At 40.8% G+C, this 20707-nt stretch overlaps 1 protein-coding gene across 4 annotated transcripts in view; it reads right to left on the bottom strand.

Moving 5' to 3' along the window:
* RAP1GDS1 (Rap1 GTPase-GDP dissociation stimulator 1) overlaps positions 1-20707 on the bottom strand; it is a 112286-nt gene that overhangs the window by 50650 nt on the left and 40929 nt on the right. The gene's annotated exons all lie outside the window — the stretch shown is intronic.

Below are 20707 nucleotides of genomic sequence, written 5' to 3'. Positions count from 1 at the left end.
TGGCTGTGGACAGACTGACCCAAAAAATGTCCAAGCAAGCTGAGAAGGGTAGGTCTTCCTCACGCACTCCGATCACGGCCTCAGCTATTAAGAGTCAGCCTTTTTCTGTTCAAGGGAAAGAGTACCAGTGGCGCGCACAACGTACAACCCCATGGTTCTACCTGCAAGATTAGGGGGAGGACATGAGGAAGTGGGATGGTGAACCTACTTGAAGACTAGAAGCTCAGGTACAGGAACTGCAAGGAAAAACAACAGCCAAAAAGCATCCATTCAGGAAAATTACTGCTCCAGTGTCTGTTGGGCAGAGTAGAAGGGCTGATCGTACTTTCGACCCTGATAAAGGGACTTCTCTGTTGCAGTTATAAAAATCAAATGATGAAGACTCTGACCAGGAGTAGAGGGGTCCTGCCTTCGTCCAGGCAGAGGAAAGGGACAGCCAGGTTTACTGGACTGTGTGGATTCAATGGCCTGGAACATCAGCACCTCAGGCATATAAAGTTCTAGTGGACACCGCTGCACAGTGTACTCTAATACCATCAGATTACAAAGGGGCAGAATCCATCTGTATTTCTGGAGTGACGGGAGGATCCCAAAAATCGTCTGTGTTGGAGACTGAGTAAGCCTAACTGGGAATGAGTGGCAAAAGCATCCTATTGTGACTGGTCCGAGGCTCCACGTGTCCTTGGCATAGACTACCTCAGGAGACGGTACTTCAAACACCCAAAAAGGTAGTGGTGGGCTTTTGGTGTAGCTGCCTTGAGTACGGAGAAGATTAAACAGCTGTCTAGTTTGCCTGGTCTCTCGGAGGATCTATCTGTGGTGGGGTTGCTGCAGGTTAAGGAACAGCAGGTGCCAGTTGCTACCATGACAGTGCACCGGAGACAATATCACACCAGTTGAGACTCCCTGGTTTCCATCCATAAACTGATACAGTGACTGGAGTCAAGGAGTGATCAGTAAGACTCATTCACCCTTTAATAGTCCCATATGGCCAGCGAAAAAATCTAACAGAGAGTGGAGGTTAACAGTGGACTACCTAAGCCTGCACGAAGTCACGCCGCTGCTGAGTGCTGCCATACCAAACATGCTAGAACTCCAGTATGAACTAGAGTAAAAGGCCACCAAATGGTATGCAACAATTGATATCACCAATGCGTTTTTCTTGATCCCTCTAGCAGCAGAGTGCAGGCCACAGTTTGCTTTCACATGGAGGCGTATCCAGTACACCTGGAATCAACTGCCCCAGGGGTAGAAACACAGTCCTACCATTTGTCATGGATTGATATAGACTGTACTGGAACAGGGTGAAGCCCACAAACACCTGCAGTATATTGATGACATCATTGTGTGGGACAACACAGCAGAGGAAGTGTTTGAGAAGGGGAGAAGAATAATCCAGATTATTTTGAAAGCTAGTTTTGCTGTAAAACAAAGTAAGGTCAAAGGACCTGCACAGGAAATCCAGTTTTACGAATAAAATGGCAAGATGGGCGTCATCATATCCCAGTGGATGTGATGAATGAAATAACAGCTACGTCTCCACCAACTAACAAAAAAGAAATGCAAGCTTTATTGGGTGTTATAGGTTTTTGGAGAATGCATATTCCACGTTGGATGTCTGATCGTAAGCCCTCTCTATTGAGTGACCCAGAAGAAGAATGACTTTGAATGGGGCCCTGAGCAGCAGCAAGCCTTTGAAGAAATTAAACAGAAGATAGTTCGTGCAGTAGCACTTGGACCAGTCCAGACAAGACAAGATGTGAAAAATGTGCTTTACACCTCAGCCAGGGATGATGGCCCCACTTGTTGCCTCTGACAGAAAGCACCTGGAGAGACTCCAGGTCAGCCTCTAGGGTTTTGGAGCCAGGGATATGGCGGATCTGAACCCTGTTACACTCCAATTGAAAAAGAAATATTAGCAGCATAGGAAGGAATTCGAGCCGCTTCAGGAGTAGTTGGTACTGAAGCACAGCTCCTTTTGGCACCTCGATTGCCTGTACTTGGCTGGATGTTCAAAGGGAGGGTCCCCTCTACGCATCATGCAACTGATGCTACGTGGAGTAAGTGGGTCGCGCTGATAACGCAACAGGCTTGAATGGGAAACCCTGACTGCCCAGGAATCCTGGAAGTGCTCATGGACTGGCCAGAGGCTTGAAACTTCAGAGTGTCACCAGAGGAGGTAACTTGTGCTGAAGAGATCCCTCTGTGTAATAAATTACCAGAAAATGAAAAGCAATATGATGCCCTGTTTACAGATGGATCCTGTCGTATTGTGGAAAAACATTGAAGGTGGAAAGCTGCTGTGTGGAGTCCTACACAACAAATCGCAGAAACTGCTGAAGGACAAGGTGAATCGACTCAGTTTGCAGAGGCAAAAGCCAACCAGTTGGCTTTAGATATTGCTGAATGAAAAAAATGGCCAGTACTTTATACTGACTCATGGATGGTGACAAATGCTCTGTGGGGGTGGCTACAGCAATGGAAGCAGACCAACTGGCAGTGCAGAGGTAAACCCATCTGGGCTGCTGAATTATGGTAAGACATGGCTGCTTGGGTGGAGAACTTGGTTGTAAAAGTACATCATGTAGATGCTCACACATCCAAGAGTTGCCACTGAAGAACATCAAAACAATGAGCAGGTGGACCAGGCTGCTAGAATTGAAGTGGCTCATGTGGATCTGGACTGGGAACATAAGGGTGAGCTATTTATAACTCGATGGGCCCATGTCAGTTCAGGACATTTAGGAAGGGATGCAACACACAAATGGGCTTGTGATCGAGGGGTGGACTTGACTATTGATGCCATTGCACAGGTTATCCATCAATGTAAAACATGCGCCGTAATCGAACAAGCTTAAGCGGCTAAAGCTCTTTTGATATAGAGGATGATGGCTGAAATATCAATATGGGGAAGCCTGGGCGATTGATTATAGCACACTACCATGAACCCACCCTGGCAAGCACCATATGCTTACAATGGTGGAAGCGACTACTGGATGGTTGGAAACATACCCTGTGACCCATGCCACTGCCCAAAATACTATCTTGGGTCTTGAAAAGCAAGTTTTATGATGACACCCCTGAAAGAATTGAATCAGACAACCGGACTCATTTCCGAAACAACCTCATAAACACCTGGGCCAAGGAGCATGGCATTGACTGGGTGTGTCACATCCCCTATCATGCACCAGCCCCCAGAACAGTTGAACGATACAATGGACTGTTAAAGACTACACTGGGAAACACATTTAGCAGACTCCACTTGGCTAGTTAACACTAGAGGATCTGCCAGTTGACCTGGCCCTGCCCAATCAAAACCCCTGCACACTGTGGAAGGAGGTAAGATCCTGTAGTACATATAAGGAACTTGTTGGGGAAAACAGTCTGGGTTATTCCTTCCTCAGGAAAGAGTAAACCTATTCGTGGGATTGTTTTTGCTCAAGGACCTGGGTGCACTTGGTGGGTAATGCAGAAGGATGGGAGAGGCAAGTGTACCTCAAGGTGATTTAACCCTGTGTGAAAATAATCCATGATTTGAGTGGCATGTTATGGGAATTACTACAGCACGAACCCCTTGTTGCTAGCCAGCCTAGGAGCAAGGGGAGGAGTTCATTGCCATGTTAAACCCTATAACCTGGCCCAAAGGGATTGGGGTGGAGACTGTAATGGAAACACCTTTAAATTGTTGTAACCCATGATTTGAGTTGCATGTTATAGGAATTACTATGTCAGGAACCACCTGAAACAACAGAGGACAAGCCTTACAAAGAAGCAGTGCAAGTACAGCAGTGACCCAACCAGTCAGTGTGGGATCTGAGCACAACGTAAATGGTATGGAATAAGTTCAAAACTGAAAGTACAGAATTCAAAATTGAAAATGTAGGTATCCATGAATCTGTATTAGTAGGCAGGAGATGTTAATGCATTTTTTCCTGTCACACTGCCAAAATATACAGTATCCAGTCTTATTTTTATGATCTATAGTTTGATGGACTCATTACTGTGCAAAGCATAAATTGCATAAATAGAACAAAGTATATCCTGCAAGAAGTGAGAAAATAAAATTAAATGCTTCTCCAGGCCAGTTGTGTGCAGCGGATATGCACTGATTTATTTTATTAAGATAAGCAACTGAGCACCAATAAAAGCACAGGACTTAACAGACCTGTTGGAATTTGGGAAATCAGCTAGCTAGGATCACATAGATCAAAACAGACCATTGACTTTTTTCTTACTCATAAGCAGTACAGGAGGCGCACCTGCATATACTGTCCCCTTCAAAACACATCCCATTTGTTCTTGTTACCCAGGCTGAGTACCAATGTCAAACTTCTGCTAGTCACAAAAGAGGGAAGACTGATTAATTTGATCAGCAGCGAGTGTACCTCTTCTATCACTGGGCAAGGATACCCCTACCTCTGCTCTACCCTGAGTGCATGCTCAAGCATAATTGTTTGAGGGGAAAAGCATGTTACTCTGGCATCAGGCAGAAGGACAGCTAGTAATGAGGCAGCCCACAGTGCTCTCTGAGGTGTTTTTGCCAGTAATTGCCTTGGGTGTAAAAAACGCCATGAGGCGCTTCAGCTTCTACCTAAGCCCTGCTCTTCCTCTGCAGAACATTTACAATTTACACGGTGTAATATACAACTTAATCCAGTGTCAAAATAGAGATATGACAGTATGACATTAAATCCTTGCAGGTAGTTTATAGTACATCCTTGATATAAGGCATCGTAAGGGAATGTGCCAATGAAATTATTGTTACATCCTCATGCACATTACTCTAAATTGGCCTGTTTTGTACCTGCAGACTAAATCCTTTTTTTTCAGGGATTCTGTGTTCATCACATTAAAGTTTAATAAAGAAGATAGAAAAAGAATGTGCTGAAATGTATAAATTAATTTCTTAAGACATGTAATTGGTAGGCATATTCTTTATAGAAAATCAGTCTTTTTGGTGGGCTTTTGAAATGCTTACACAAGGACGAGTATTTTAATTGGAACAAGATGTCTTATATATAAACCTAAAATTGCCTTGTTAAAGCTTGCATTTTTGCTAAATATTTTTTATATTCTCTTAAAGGAGGAGGGCTTAACAGGCAAATGATGCACCTGGCTGCCCTGTGGAAATTGGGAAGTCCAAATGAAGATCTTCAGCTACCCTTCACTTGTCTGAGGAGTCAACTGTACACTCAGTTCAGGTAGTAAGTGTTGAAATACATGGCTGTAGAAGAAAACACCATGCTGGAGGTTTTGAAGATTATTTCAGCACAGCTGTAGGTATATAAGCAGTTTGTCTGTTTCTTAGAAGTGCCCAAATGGGAAAATTACTTCATGGCAACTTGCAAAACATGAGCTAAGAGTCTTGTGTGTGACTCTGCACATGTATGTGTGCAGTTCTAGACTCTGTTCTGCAGGATACACTGAAGGTATAACTGTGGTAGTAAAGGACTGCAGCTGCAGACAGCACTGAAAAGCAGGTAACTGCCCTAAATCAAGCCAAGTTTTTCTTCTCCTTTGTTTTTTCCACTTGCAACTAGAGTGTGGCGTGGTTGTTATGGCAGGGGCTTTAGGAAGCATGGATTTAGACTGCCCGCCTGTTAAGGCCCACGCGCCTCTGTCTCTTTTTTGCTCAGCTTCACGTAACATGAGTCGTGTATAGAAGCATAAATGGCAGAGGGACATAGACAAAGACAGAACAGAAGGAAAAAGAGTGTGTGGCATTATTCTTTTGGAGTATTTTTACTGTGACTGTAAAAACCACAATTTGGTTTTCTTTCTGCAGAACCTACGACTGGAAGATCACACACCAATGTTGCCAAAGGGCTGGTACCCATACCACTGCCTGGGCCTAGGAGAAATAGTTTGGGGTTTGCTGAGAATTAGAAATTGCTAGTGGCTTTAGCATAGGCAACCCTCAATTCTTGCCTTTATTTGTTCTCTTCAGAGGCTGGAGAAGGCCTGCCTGGCTTCTTGTCTGCATATGTATGCACAAAAGAGGTATTGTTTGTTAAGGATATGAATCTGCTGCATGCTTGTTTCATTCTGGGCTTCTAGTAAATTATTAGAGGCTAAATTATTTTGAAAATTTATTTCTGTTGTCATCTTTTGAATTGCTATTTCAATGTATTGTCAATTGTAGTTGGAACAAGTAAAACCAAATGTTTCTCTAGAAACAAGTAAGATCTAGGCAAAATCTCCACCACATAATCTCCTACCATTCTTTTTATAATGGAGAAAAAGGAAATTATAGCGAACGTTAATCACACGCTAAAAAGTTGGCTTATGCTTACCATTTTAACTCCTTTAGCAGAACTGCAGCCCCTTTCAAATCTGTTCAATTTGTCTCTTAAGGAAACCTAACAATCTAGGTAGCCTGACATTCGGGTGCCACACCTCAAAATCCTTTTGCTATATGTGATGTCCAGATTTCAAACGCTTTCTTTTAAAGCCTGATTTTCAGTCTGCACGCACCAACCCACCTGTAGAGCACCCACTGCCCCCTATCGAAAAGCAAAGAAACTGTAGGACTGTAATAATGCTGCTTTAGAAACAGCCCTTTTGCACACAATATCATACAGTGATGTGCCACAGCAGTATAATTTGGGGAAAAAACCTCTAAGGTTAAACCTGCAGCTTTAGATGTCTCTTTATATCACTAGATATAAAGACAAAGGGTATATTAGATCACATAGTGCCAAAATCTTATTAATGTCATAGCTGGGTGATTAAAATGTCAATATCCTTGCTTTTCATGGTTTTTGCAGTGCCTGAAGTCAGAATAACAAAGGGTGTGGGCAGGAAATTCTTTAATGCCACAGATCAGAGCTGGAGAGCTGAGCACTGTGGCTATCAGACTGCTTAATTAAGTAGCAGAAACCACTATAGGGAAAAAAATTCCAATGAGTGTCTCAAATTAAATTCTACACTCTCTCCCCTCTCAGCTCTATTTCCTGTGAAATTTCACTCCTCTTTCACTCTTCTCTCCTCTCTGCATCATCTCATCCATCTTCAAGTGAAACAAAGAGGGAAGGGAAAGGCAAGGCATATCTGTCAGAAGTGCTACTACTTTGCCCTTGCTAGCAGAAGAAAACTATAGGTTCACCATTCCTGTTCTCTATGCACAATGAGTATAAGTTATACTATTAGATGTAACCAAACAGTAGTGAAGGCTAGCACTGCAATAATTCCCATGTTGTGGAGCTTTACATGAGAAATGAGGGACACCACAGAATTATAAATAAGCAGCTTCGTGAGTGTCCTCTTTATTAAGCCAACCGTGTTTGCAATGTACTCTTTTGAAAAATGTATGTATTTCTAGCTCCAAAGATGTTTTATAAACCTCCTGAAACTACTGCAGAAAATTACCTTGGCTTTATAATGTCCCTCCTACGTGTACTCTCATCAGAAAGAGAAAGATGAACACATGAATAAATAATGATGAGCCACGTATACCATGAAAAGAATCTTCCATCTGCTCTTTCAGAAGGCAGAAGGGAGGAGAATGAAGGGAGCAAGGGATATCTTTCTAACTGGCACATCCTCCTAATCACCACAGTAAAAAAGGTTCTTGTGATCAAGAGCAAGTACTGATGCTCTCTCCATATACGGCCTCCCTCAAGAAGCATCATCTCTCTCTCCATAGCCTCCTACTGTATTTTCCAAACCACAAAATGGAGATTTTAGTCTGACTACAAGAGCACAAAAGGCGGGTTGTAAAGAATCTCAGCAAAACAAATTATGTGCTCTCATGCAACAAAGAATGCACCACTGATAAGGAGGCTTTTGTTTATAACATACCTTAGCCAAAAAGACTGTTCCAATTATCAAGAGTTGTTTTTACAGAAAAAAAATCATCTAATAATAATTTATATATAGAAATAAATGTATAAATATAGCTTCCTTTTGGCGTGCTCCTCCTCACATGGGGAAATCCCCACAAACACAATCTGCTTGCTCACCTATCCTTCAAACTAGATCTCTAGGAGGCAGGGAAGGAGAATTTTCCCTTAACTGTGCAAATGTTTCCATTGTGGTATTTGCTCTGTTCTGTCTCTGCCAGCAGCAACAGGGCAACTTCAATTCTAATTTTTAATGAAGAAACAGAGATAGTGCACAGATGTTTGTAATTAAAATCTCAGCTCTAACAAGGAAGGAAGGACAGATGGAGAGACAGATTCACCAACCATAGCTGCATGATTCCCACTGACTAAATTCTCCAAAAGCTATGTCCAATGAACAAAAGTGAAATTCAGGATGAGACCCACCTCTTGAATAGCCTGTTGCAGGTACCAATGAAGTAATTTAATAAACATACATGACAGCTTTGCCTTCAATGAAGAAATATGCACATCAGTACTTCCACGGATATGTCACAGCACAAGGCACAATATTAAAATTAGGCAGCTTGGAACCCCTGAGTTCCTGAACTGGATCTAGTTTAGAGCCCTGATGCATATATAGTTTGGTGGGTTTATCTGAGCTGTTAGTTCCCTCGCTCCCACTTTCTGACTCACCCTCTGCAGGAGATAACCACTTCAGTAGCACAGTTGCTGAAAGAGTTTGATATAAGTGCCTCAGCTGCCAAGTTCATTGTCTGGCATCTTAGCACAAATGTAATCCACCAGCATCTTCATGTTTTATACTCAGCCTGTGTGGACATTTCAATCTGCCTCCTCCGTTACTTGTACTAACTGCACTTATTGAAGGACCCTGGGTAAAGCCTTAAGTATCCTCATGCTTTAGTTTTTCAACGTGTAAAACAGAAATACTAGGCCCATGGTGTAAAATCCTTTTTCCAAATTTGATTTAGTTTAAAAATCAAATCAGATTTGAAAGCTGTGCATTATATGCAGGAAGTGTTTCATATTCCTTTTAAGCAATCTCTTAAGAGCGCTCTCAAGCAAGTTCAAATGCTTCCTGTAAAATTCTGCCCTGTGCTTATTGGAAGAGCACCTCTACATACAAAGGAATTTTCTAGCTACTGATGTTTTTAAAAAGTTTTGCTGCCAAAATAGCTTAAGGAAAAGCTAATCTAAAAAAGAGCACGTTTGTAAGTCATAAGGGACTGGGACAGAATTAAGAATGAAATTTCAGACCTGAAATTGTTAATTACATGATCTCTAAATACAATTTTTTTGCAAAAATCAGGCCTTTTCCTTTGCTTCTATATTGCATTTCAAAAGGCAGGCCTTTTCCTTTGCTTCTGTATTGCATTTCAAAAATGCAAACTAAAACCAAATTTGTCAATTCAATTATCTGGAACTGCTATTCACTGATGCCTTGTGCGAAGAAAAAATATATAATATTTAATCTTTACTTGGCACATTGTGTATTCAGTGAATAGCACTTGGAATTTAACACTTGGATAAACATCTTTAACTATCTGGCATTAACTAAATACATCACTATTAAGAGGAATTTATGTAAAATATAATCCCACTAAGCAGCACTGATTACCATTCAGTATCATTAGTATATGCCAGTTTACTGGGAGACAGTCCAATAACAAGCAGTCACCCTGATTTAGTATATTCCAATTAAATAGGTATACTGTAATAATATAATATATGCAGCACTTATGATGAAACATTTCTGGATTATGTACATACAGTGCCATGAAAAGGAAACAGCTTCATGAGCTAAAATGAAACAAACATCCTTCTTCAGCAAAAAGAAGGAATGCTTTATAACACAGTATTTGAGCCAAAACTCCCTCTTACAAGATATCCATCAGGATCCCCAGCTTTCAGAGAGGCATTTGACTAGAAATCTTCTCAGGCAAACTTAATGGACTGCAATGACTTTAACTGGCTGAGCTGGCCCAATTCAATTTGAACCTCTGGCTCTACAAGAGATTATCTGCATCAGAGGCAGACTAGAAATTCTTGCTTGTATGAGTACGCTGGTCTAAGATGCAGGATTTTGGTTTGACAGCTTCCTACCAGCAAACCCTTACTGCTCATGCAGCTATACTGTCACAAGCTACAAAAATAATAAAAGTCTGTTTTGTTGGTAATGTTACATTCTGAGGGATGTGGTGTAAGGTGTTGTAGCAAAGGAATGTTTTAGCCAATAGAAACTGCATCTGTACTTAGATGGTTTCCATCCTCACTACTGCAAAAGCAAGCCTAAGCCTTCCCTAGCAGCAGAATATAAAACCTTCCTCAGGATTTTATGTACTATCTTCATTTTCTCAGCAAAACTATCTCTCTATATGAAAATGCTCCTGTCAAAATTTTTTTCCTCTGTAATGCATTGTCACCATTTGTGTGAGTGTAAGACTTGATTTTATGCATACAAGCCAATCAAAATGATTTTTGGTCATGAAAAATATTACCAATTATGTTAAATGTTATATTAATTTCTACGAATATAGATGTTGTAAAACATAATTCAATTGCAAAAGCTAAATGCGTATGTCATGCTTTTTCCTTTAATTTTATAACTTTATACTCCTCATGGAGAAAAACAGGTTTATATGACACTCAGCAAAGACAGTGTACTAAGAAATAAAATGGAAATACACCTTTGAAGGAAGAACACTTTCCTTGACACCTACTGTCATATAAGAATCAAGACTTATGGTGACCCAAAACAAAGGAATTGCTAAAAGAGGCTGTACATATTTTGGCTCTGAACATGCAAATGCTTTGCTATCTACATAGCTTTATACATACAAATATACCTCTTGAGCGTGGTGAGACTATCAGAATGTAAAAATCTGTGTCCTTAAAGGTAAGAACATACGTAAATGTTGGCAGAATCAGGACCTTTCCTTTGCTCTGTGCTCTGAACATGTATGCTGCAGTACCATACCGAGATAAATCAATAGAGATTCTGAGTATAGGCAGCTGTTGCAGAAGACAGGGGCTTCCTTGGAATTAAACCTTGCAAGAGAGGTCAAGGACAACAGAAAGGGCTTCTTCAAATACATTGCAGGTAAAGCCAGCACTAGAGGCAATGTAGGCCCACTGATGAATGAGGTGGGGGTCCTGGAGACAGAGGATAAAAAGAAGGCGGAGTTACTGAATGCCTTCTTTGCCTCTGTCTATACTGTTGGAGGCTGTCCTGAGGAGCCACGGACCCCTGAGGCCTCAGAAGAAGTCAGGATAGAGGAGGAATCTGTCTTGGTTGATGAGGGCTGGGTCAGGGACCAATTAAGCAATCTGGACGTCCGTAAATCCATGGGCCCTGATGGGATGCACCCGCGGGTGCTGAGGGAGCTGGCGGAAGTCATTGCTAGGCCACTCTCCATCATCTTTGCTAACTCGTGGGCAACGGGAGAGGTGCCTGAGGACTGGAGGAAAGCGAATGTCACTCCAGTCTTCAAAAAGGGCAAGGAGGAGGACCCGGGTAACTATAAACCGGTCAGCCTCACCTCCATCCCCGGAAAGGTGATGGAACAACTTGTTCTTGGTGCTGTCTCTAGGCACATCAAGGATAGGGGGATCATTAGGGGCACTCAGCATGGCTTCACCAACGGGAAGTCATGCTCAACCAACTTGATAGCCTTTTATGAGGATGTTACCCGGTGGATAGATGATGGTAAAGCTGTGGATGTGGTCTATCTCGATTTCAGTAAAGCGTTTGACACGGTCTCCCACAGCATCCTCGCAGCTAAACTGGGGAAGTGTGGTCTGGATGATCGGGTAGTGAGGTGGATTGTGAACTGGCTGAAGGAAAGAAGCCAGAGAGTGGTGGTCAATGGAACAGAGTCCAGTTGGAGGTCTGTGTCTAGCGGAGTCCCGCAAGGGTCGGTTCTGGGACCAGTTCTATTCAATATATTCATTAATGACTTGGATGAGGAATTAGAGTGCACTGTCAGCAAGTTCGCTGATGACACAAAACTGGGAGGAGCGGCTGATGCGCCGGAAGGCTGCGCAGCCATTCAGAGGGACCTGGACAGGCTGGAGAGTTGGGCGGGGAGAAATTTAATGAAATATAACAAGGGCAAGTGTAGAGTCCTGCATCTGGGCAAGAACAACCCCATGTACCAGTACAAGTTGGGGGCAGACCTGTTGGAGACCAGCGTAGGGGAAAGGGACCTGGGGCTCCTAGTGGACAACAGGATGACCATGAGCCAGCAGTGTGCCCTTGTGGCCAAGAAGGCCAATGGCATCCTGGGGTGTATTAGAAGGGGTGTGGTCAGCAGGTCGAGAGAGGTTCTCCTCCCCCCTCTACTCTGCCCTGGTGAGGCCGCATCTGGAATATTGTGTCCAGATCTGGGCCCCTCAGTTCAAGGACAGGGAACTGCTAGAGAGTGTCCAGCGCAGAGCCACGAAGATGATTAAGGGAGTGGAACATCTCCCTTATGAGGAGAGGCTGAGGGAGCTGGGTCTCTTTAGCTTGGAGAAGAGGAGACTGAGGGGTGACCTCATTAATGTTTATAAATATGTCAAGGGCAAGTGTCAAGAGGATGGAGCCAGGCTCTTCTCAGTGACATCCCTTGACAGGACAAGGGGCAATGGGTGCAAGCTGGAACACAGGAGGTTCCACTTAAATATGAGGAAAAACTTCTTTACGGTGAGGGTGACTGAACACTGGAACAGGCTGCCCAGAGAGGTTGTGGAGTCTCCTTCTCTGGAGACATTCAAAACCCGCCTGGATGTGTTCCTGTGTGATATGGTCTAGGCAATCCTGCCCCGGCAGGGGGATTGGACTAGATGATCTTTCGAGGTCCCTTCCAATCCCTAACATTCTGTGATTCTGTGATTCTGTGAAGACAGTGGGAATTACGAAGCTATGGCATACATTACCAAGCTAGGTACCTGAATTTAGCTTGGGGTTTTTTTTCAAAAATTTTATCTTTAAATCTCTTCTTCCCTTCTCCCATTTCTCTCCTTCCTCTAAAAAATCTTATGCACTACTTTGTTCCTTGTTACTCATCCACTTAGTTTCATTTTTTCCTTTTTCATTTCTATTCCCTCTCCCTCCCTTGGTTTGAGTAGTATTAAATACATTATCCCTGCACCACTGAAGTCCAAAGAAGCTGGATCAAAATTTAGCAGTTGCTAAACAGACACCAGTTCATGTCTCCAACACACAAAGAAAATGAGTTCTACAAGGTACTAGGGGCAGCTCAGTGCTATTCTTAATATTTTTGTAGTTTCCAAGACAAACCAGGAATAATAAAGCAGGAAAATCTTTGTCATGGGCTAAGGCCACCATCTTCCTAAAGAATACTTTAATCTCAGCAGATAACTATAGATTTCAGCAGACAATTAGCAATAATACTGTTTTGGTTTTGTCTTTTTGGAGGAGGATATTCTAGCTTTCATCTGCATATTTCCTTTTCATGGATATACACCATAAATCTGTTGCTTGTTTGAATGGTCAGGCTGGGACACTTAAATATCGGGACTAACATGCAGGCATGTGTCTGCTGTGTCTGAGCATACATACATGGGTGGCCTCTTCCTCCTTCTAAGATCACAGGTGGGTGACATATACTAGGGAACATTGGAGGGCAGACCTGAGGAGGATCAAAAATCCACCTGGAAAAGAGACTGCTGCTATGAAGAAAGGGAGATGCTAAAGATCAAAGAGGAATAAGAGAGCAGGGAAATTTTATTTGTCATTGGACTCAATTTTACTAGTTAACGGTTTAATAGGCCATTGATCTAATTGGTACCATCGTCTACCCACTTGCTTGTGCTATGCTACCTTGATGTGCTTGTGCTGTTACAGCTTACTTGTTAGTAAAGTGTATTAAATCTGTGGGGGTGCTGAGTGCTCGTTTTTTATTTATATGAAACAACAGTACCCAAAAGTTAATCTTCCACGTGAGGGTCAGAATAGGGTCTACAGACGGTTACTGTTTTGTTTTAAACTATAATGCTGTGCAAGCATTCACAGTCATGAAAGCATTGATACTTGGTCACAATCCACATGAAATGATTGTCACTTCATTTTATTCTTACACCTCATTTTACTCCTATTCTGCTCAAACAGTCTCTTCAAAACAGAGAAAGGGTTTGGTGATGTTTAAGGACAGGTTTGCTTGAGCAAGCTGTGAAATGTGGAGTTTTTTCCTCCATGCTTCAGAAAGGGAAAGGAGTAAGCTTAAAATGTCTAGCCAATGGAAAAAATTAAAGTGAATTCAGGTGATGTTTATACCTTAGAATAACTCTGCTAGGACAAAAGGTTCTACAACTTAATTTTTTCTGTGTTTGGGGTGGGAGGGTAGCGTGTCTTTTACTTTCATACTAATGTGTGAGAGGATCATAGAAACAAAAATGAAATTAATATTGCTTGATCCTGTGTGTACTAAGAGGTGCAAGATTTCACTGAAATCAGATGGCACTCTCACGTGCTAAAGTTAAGCAGAGAGCTGCTTACCTGACTCTGCAATGAATAGGAGTATGTACACTGAACTGTCAAAAAAGTCCAAAAAGGAAATAAAAATAGGTAGAGCTCTCATTCTTCTTTTCATAAATCATAGGCATTAATAGCGACAATAATACATTTTAAAATTTTGGAGAAGCAGATCTTTTTTTCAGTTAAGCCCTGAATCTAACAACTACGAAACATTGTTTCTAAATTCTCCATGATTTTTCTGCTCCAGTAGAGGACTTGTCCCATCTTCTATGGCCAGTCAAGATCAGAAAAAGGAACATCAAGTATAGGAAGAGCATGAGTACTAACTAAATTCAAAAACATATGGAAGCCACAGCTATAAAGAACAGAATAAAATGAAGAATTTCTAACTCAAATATAACCTCTGTGTTAACATATGGTTGTGAGAACTGGAAATCCACCAAAACATTAAAGACAGAAAACTAGATGCCTTTGAAAGCAAGTGCCTAGAGAAGATTCAGGGCATTGGATGGAAAGTTTCATCACTGATGAAGGAATGTGAGAAATCTGCAGTCTCTGCAGAAAACCAACATTTTCTTAAGCACTCCAGATGCTAACACATCCTCCCCTGTGATGCCATCAATAGGAACCAATGTGTTTCAAAAAACCCACTGTGACTTTCAAGAGAAAACCTGAACAGAAGGTTTGGGTAGGTGGGCTGAGCTCATGATCTCATCATCATAAAGCTGAAACAGCAGGAAGTGAGGGCAAAGGCTTCCCAGCAGTTGCCCAGGAAGTTTGTAACACGGTATTATTTTCTCTGATACAACCCAGTGAGTAGATTCAAAACAAAACATGGCTACAGTATATAGACAAAATATGTTTTGGGGCAAAACAAAATAACATAAAGAAACTGTGTTCATTATGGGGAGAAAAATGACATGCCAAAGAAGCCTTAGCATAATGCTGAAATTCCCAGTTTCAAACATGAATTTAAAATTTTCATGTGTCATTTGATGGTTCCTTGAGTTACCACGTATCAGCATAGCTCAACAAATAGTAAATACGGCATCTTAGCGAACCACATCTTCAAGGTAAAGTGCATTATTTTAAACTGTAAGAGCTTTCCAAAATTTCTAAATCCCTTTCAAAATTAGGGCCCTGCCCTCTCACTTAAGCTTATCTTTATTGGTGTGATTTTGCTTAACCATTTTTACACACAAACTTGTAAACTCATACTCTTAGCCTCCCAGAAAGTATATGTAAATAAATGTTTCAAATGCATGTGTTAGCCTTTGCATTTCAATTACATGTCAGACATTTTTCAGAGCCAGGTGCTGAAGGCTGGGATTAGTGGGCATTTTCAGCCTCTTACACTGATTATATCAGAGCCAAAAATAACCTTCTCGGCAGATTTTCAGATTTCTCATCTGTCAAAACTGGGTTATTTATGTCTGCTGTAACCTCTTGTATCTGAAATGCAGCATGTCTGGACTACCAATAACATTTTTTTTTTGTGTTACTGCAATAATTACATCCCAGAATGCCTGTGGTTCAAAAGAAAACCTCTATTTCCTTCTTGGTTGTTTTTTTGGTTTTTTGTTTTTTTGTTTTTTTCCTCCAGCAGTCCTTTCTTGTGGACCTCTATTTGAGGATCTTAGAATCATAGAATGGTTTGGGTTGGAAGGGACCTTAAAGATCATCTAGTTTCAACCCCCCTGTCACAGGCAGGGACACCTTTCCTCTAGACCAGGTTGCTCAAAGCCTCATCCATCCTGGCCTTAAACACTGCCAGGGAGGGGGCAGCCACAACTTCTCTGGGCAACCTGTGCCAGTGTCTCACCACCCTCACAGTAAAGAATTTCTTCCTAATATCTAATCTAAATCTACCCTCTTTCAGTTTAAAACCATTCCCCCCTCTTCCTGTCACTATATGCTCTTGTAAAAAGCCCCTCTCCTGCTTCCCTGTAGGCCCCCTGCAGATACTGGAAGGCTGCTATGAGGTCTCCCTGGAGCCTTCTCTTCTCCAGGCTGAAGAGCCCCAACTCTCTCAGCCTGTCTTCATAGGAGAGCTGTTCCAGCCCTCTGATCATCTTCGTGGCCCTCGTCTGGACTCACTCCAACAGCTCCATGTCCTTCTTATGTTGGGGGCCTCAGAGCTGAACGCAGCACTCCAGGCGGGGTCTCACGAGAGTGGAGTAAAGGGGCAGAATCACCTCCCTCAACCTGCTGGCCATGCTGATTTGATGCAGAGTTCAGGATGCGGTGGGCCTTCTGGGCTGCAAGCACGCACTGCCGGCTTATGTTGAGCTTCTTGTCAACCATCACCCCCAAGTCCTTCTCCTCAGGGCTGCTCTCAATCCATTCTCCGCCCAGTCTGTATTTGTGCTTGGGATTGCCCCGACCCACGTGCAGCACCTTGCACTTGGCCTTGTTGAACTTCATGCGGTTCTTAAGTTAACTGTACTTTTTTGATAGGCACAATATTTATGAGATGGCTCGTAATAGGTATAAATCTGTGTATGTTGATACAAAATGATGGCCAATATTGTTTTCTGGTGTATTTCCCTATACAATACAATTAAGCTATTTTTCCTAAAATCCGATAGTATGTACTCGTATTTTTCTTTAGGTAAAATAAAAAAATAAAGCATTTACTACTTCTTTCCAGAAATGTAAGCATACGATCTTTCAAAACACTTTTCTCCAGTGCATAAGTGCTTTACTCATTCTTTTGACAAGTTTTTTGTTTTGTTTTGTGTTTTTTTTTTTTAATAAATTCCAAGCTGCAATGCATATGTTAAGCTATCGTATTTTTCTCTCTTTAGCCGGCCATCAATTAAGGCTTAAATTGAAAATATCTGAGCCAATAAAATCATAAATGGATGAAGTTGTATTCATTGTCTCACAAATATTTTTTTTATATATAACTAGTTCAGTTCTAAATACTATGTTCTTTGATAGTAAAACATGTAACATTGTGTTTTTAAAACTAAAACCCTTGAAACCAATCATTGTTTTCTTTTTCACAAGATAAGTTTTGGTTCCAAAATAGAAAGTAACTTGAGCTCGTAACATTCAGCTGTTGTTTATTATTAAAATAAAAATTCAGTAATATACCAAGTCTAATGATGCCACTGGAGCTTGTGTTTAATACTGATATTTTTCTACAGTATTTGGACTGAGAATTTCTGTTGATCAGGAAAGCAAATATGCCTCCCTTGCATCTGTAGCATAACTTTCAGTACCACTTGTATGTAGGGGATGAATGAGATTTCAGAGAACATTCCTCTGTTAAGTTGTCATTAAAAAAAAAAAACAAACCCACAAAATGCCCTCCAATTCCAAAGTTGCTAAATATGACAGAAACTTAGCAAAAATATCAGAACAAATATACAGCTTTCATAACTATGGCTAAGACCTTGAGGTAGATGGCTGTGGGCTGCAGACAAGTATGCGACATTTGTGTGTTGGTCAGAGGGCAGCCTGAAGCCCAGGGGGAGGACACTCGCTCACTCTTCTGCAGTGAGCACAGGGAGGTGACACAACTGCATTTCTCCGAGAAAAATGCATCCAGATTCACCTACCAGAGCTCTCCTTCCCCCAATTTCCTCCTATGGATTTTTCTGCAGACTTCAATTCTTTTCTTCTTTACACACATTATTATAAAGCAGCTACAAGATAAGCTATTTATTACTCTAGCCCATTTGTGGGGAGAGGGGGAAGAAAATGACCCCTGTTTGTAAGAAGTCCCAAATTATAATGTAAGGAATTCTGACATATTAAACACAAAATTAAATTTCATTTTGCAATGCACAGTTAATCCCAGAGGTTTTTTTTTAAACTGAATCAAAAAAAAGCTGCAGAACCTCAGAATCACATTCTCTGACAAAGTAATTCCTTGTTTTTTGCCTTTTCTGATTGTTATGATCATTCCACGCTTTATATTACTGTAAACAGTCTGCTTCCAGATCAGCAATATTCCTTCTTGACAGTAACACATCAAACCATGTCTATATAGAAAGAATCCAAATTCTATGGAGCAGACAATGGAGTCATTTGTTTTAATATATAGTTTTTAAAAGAAAACACGTGATATATGAATTTCACCTCCTGATTCAGTAGAAGCCAGTATTTCATTCAGTGCATGGCTTACTCTATTTCTTTGCTGCTAGCATTGCTTATGGATCATGCACCACAGCCTTCCTTTAAAAATCTAAATTATGGAAAGTTTAGCAATCTAGAGATGGTGAATGCTGGAGGATGGAGAGAGATCAAGCATTCATGTTTTCCTTTCAGAAGTAAGGTTGACAGAATCTCAGCTTATGTGAATGAGAGAGATCCACAGAGGTGAAAGGAGCTATGCTCGTTTACATTAGCTGGGAGTCTACACTAATGTTACTGCATGTCTTCATTACTGCAGGCCTTATGGGTGCAGTCTCCAGCTATGTCAGTTGACTTCACTGGGAATGCTGAAGGAAGTCCACACAAAATGAGGTATGTTCTTATTATTCTAAACCATTTCTAATGCATGCTTATCTCTTATCCCTCTGTCATTGTTGCCTCTTTCATCCTAAAGTCCTCAGTTTTATCTAGTACCTCAAGCTAGTCCATATATGACTGGCCTCAGCCAGAAGTGCTGGTGACAGATAAGCACTAAAATATCTGCATAAACAGGAATACACGTCTCTCCAAACAACGACTCCTAAAGAAACCATCTGTGCAGGATTTTCAGACCCGGGTCTCAGATGCAAAGGGCTATACAACTATCTCTAGACAAATAGTAGCTAAAACCATTTGAATTTGGCTTGCTAAATATTTACTAGCAGTTATCACATTCAGCAAACTATTTGATTCACCCTTGTGTAGCATAGCACATGTGTGTGCATACACCTTAATTTGACTGGTGTGACAAATGGCAGAATAGTTCATAAAGCCAACAGAAGGTATCATGTTCCAGGGCACTACAGCCTGTCTGGGATTATCAAAAGATCAGCTGTCAGGAGGAGTGTGAAAACAAAACAAAAAGCAGCATATTACATAAAAAGAAATTAAAAGCTACAATATTCATCATAACTTTGCCATCCCTTTCTATATGGTTGACAATATGGGAAGAAAGTAGTTTGTAATGTTTTAACATTAATGAAAAGTTAAAAGACTGTATGCAAAGTAAATGGAACTATACTTGTCATTGTACTGTTAGAGACTAACAAATTTAACATGTTTCTGCAGCAGCCACAACCCTATGCTGCATGCATGAAGTTAGCAATTAAAAGCAGTGCAATGCTCTCTGAAACAGTCATATGCACATGCAATATGCCCAAATTGAAGTTGTGGAAATGATTATTTCCTTTGTTAAAAACCTCAATGTTGTGTTGACACTGGGTTTAACTGCCGGTTTTGGCTGGCAGTAGATGGGAGTGGGTTGCATTAGAGTGTTAGTAATATACTAAATTTTATATAAGATAAAATAATATTTTTATCTCTGAGTCTTAATGAATTGAATAAAACTTTAAGTTCTGTGACTTATGATACCACCATGAACTCCCAATGAAATCACAGTCCTATAAAATTCTCTTAAAATAAACTCTGTTCCTTGCATGGCTTGTTTTTCTAGTGTTACTCTAATATGATGATTTACTGAACTATAATCAGAATGTATACTGCATTATTATAAATATACACATGGGAATATACTACAGGAAAGTAGAATAATTACTTGAGAAATCTTATTTAAATTTTTTCTGTGTTACAATTAGCATGTAGTTTTATACAAACAATCTGATTTCTAATTATTATTATATAATAATTTATACATAAAGAGGTACAGTGTGTATCCCATATCTATATGATATCATATGTATGATAATACACACTGTAACTAAAAACAATCAATCAACAAAATCCATATTAACATGGTAACTGGATGGATGAGAACTATGAGAAAGGACATTCATTGGTTGTTTGGTCAAAGGAAGGACAGTTATAACATTGGTAGCCCAATAACAACTCAGAGACTGCAGTGTTTAGAAAGCTGATTCTGTATCTATTTGTTGAATCAATCTATTACATGCAATTTACCTCATAATCTCTGAAGTCTTTTGAATGTACTGCTGTCCTCACAAATTTATTCCAAAATAGAAACCTGTCTTCTATGAGGATTTTTTTTTTCCAAATCATCAGGCTATCTTTAGAACTAAGGCCTGTTGTCCACAGACTCAGCAAAACTTAGGTATTGAAGTGTCTAACTCACTTGAAAGTGAATTGGTATACAGGCTCCTAAATCACTAGCAAGCTGTTGAAAAAAACGTCCCATTTAACCTGTTTAATTTTCAGTGAGTTATTTTAGTTGCCCTCAATCTTCGGCAACTGAAAATACGTAGAGATGTATATCATATGGCAGCTCAGC

This window comes from Nyctibius grandis, chromosome 6 (assembly GCF_013368605.1).
Source record: "Nyctibius grandis isolate bNycGra1 chromosome 6, bNycGra1.pri, whole genome shotgun sequence".
Taxonomy (NCBI): Eukaryota; Metazoa; Chordata; class Aves; order Nyctibiiformes; family Nyctibiidae; genus Nyctibius; species Nyctibius grandis.
This window is presented reverse-complemented; position numbering and strand designations above follow the sequence as displayed.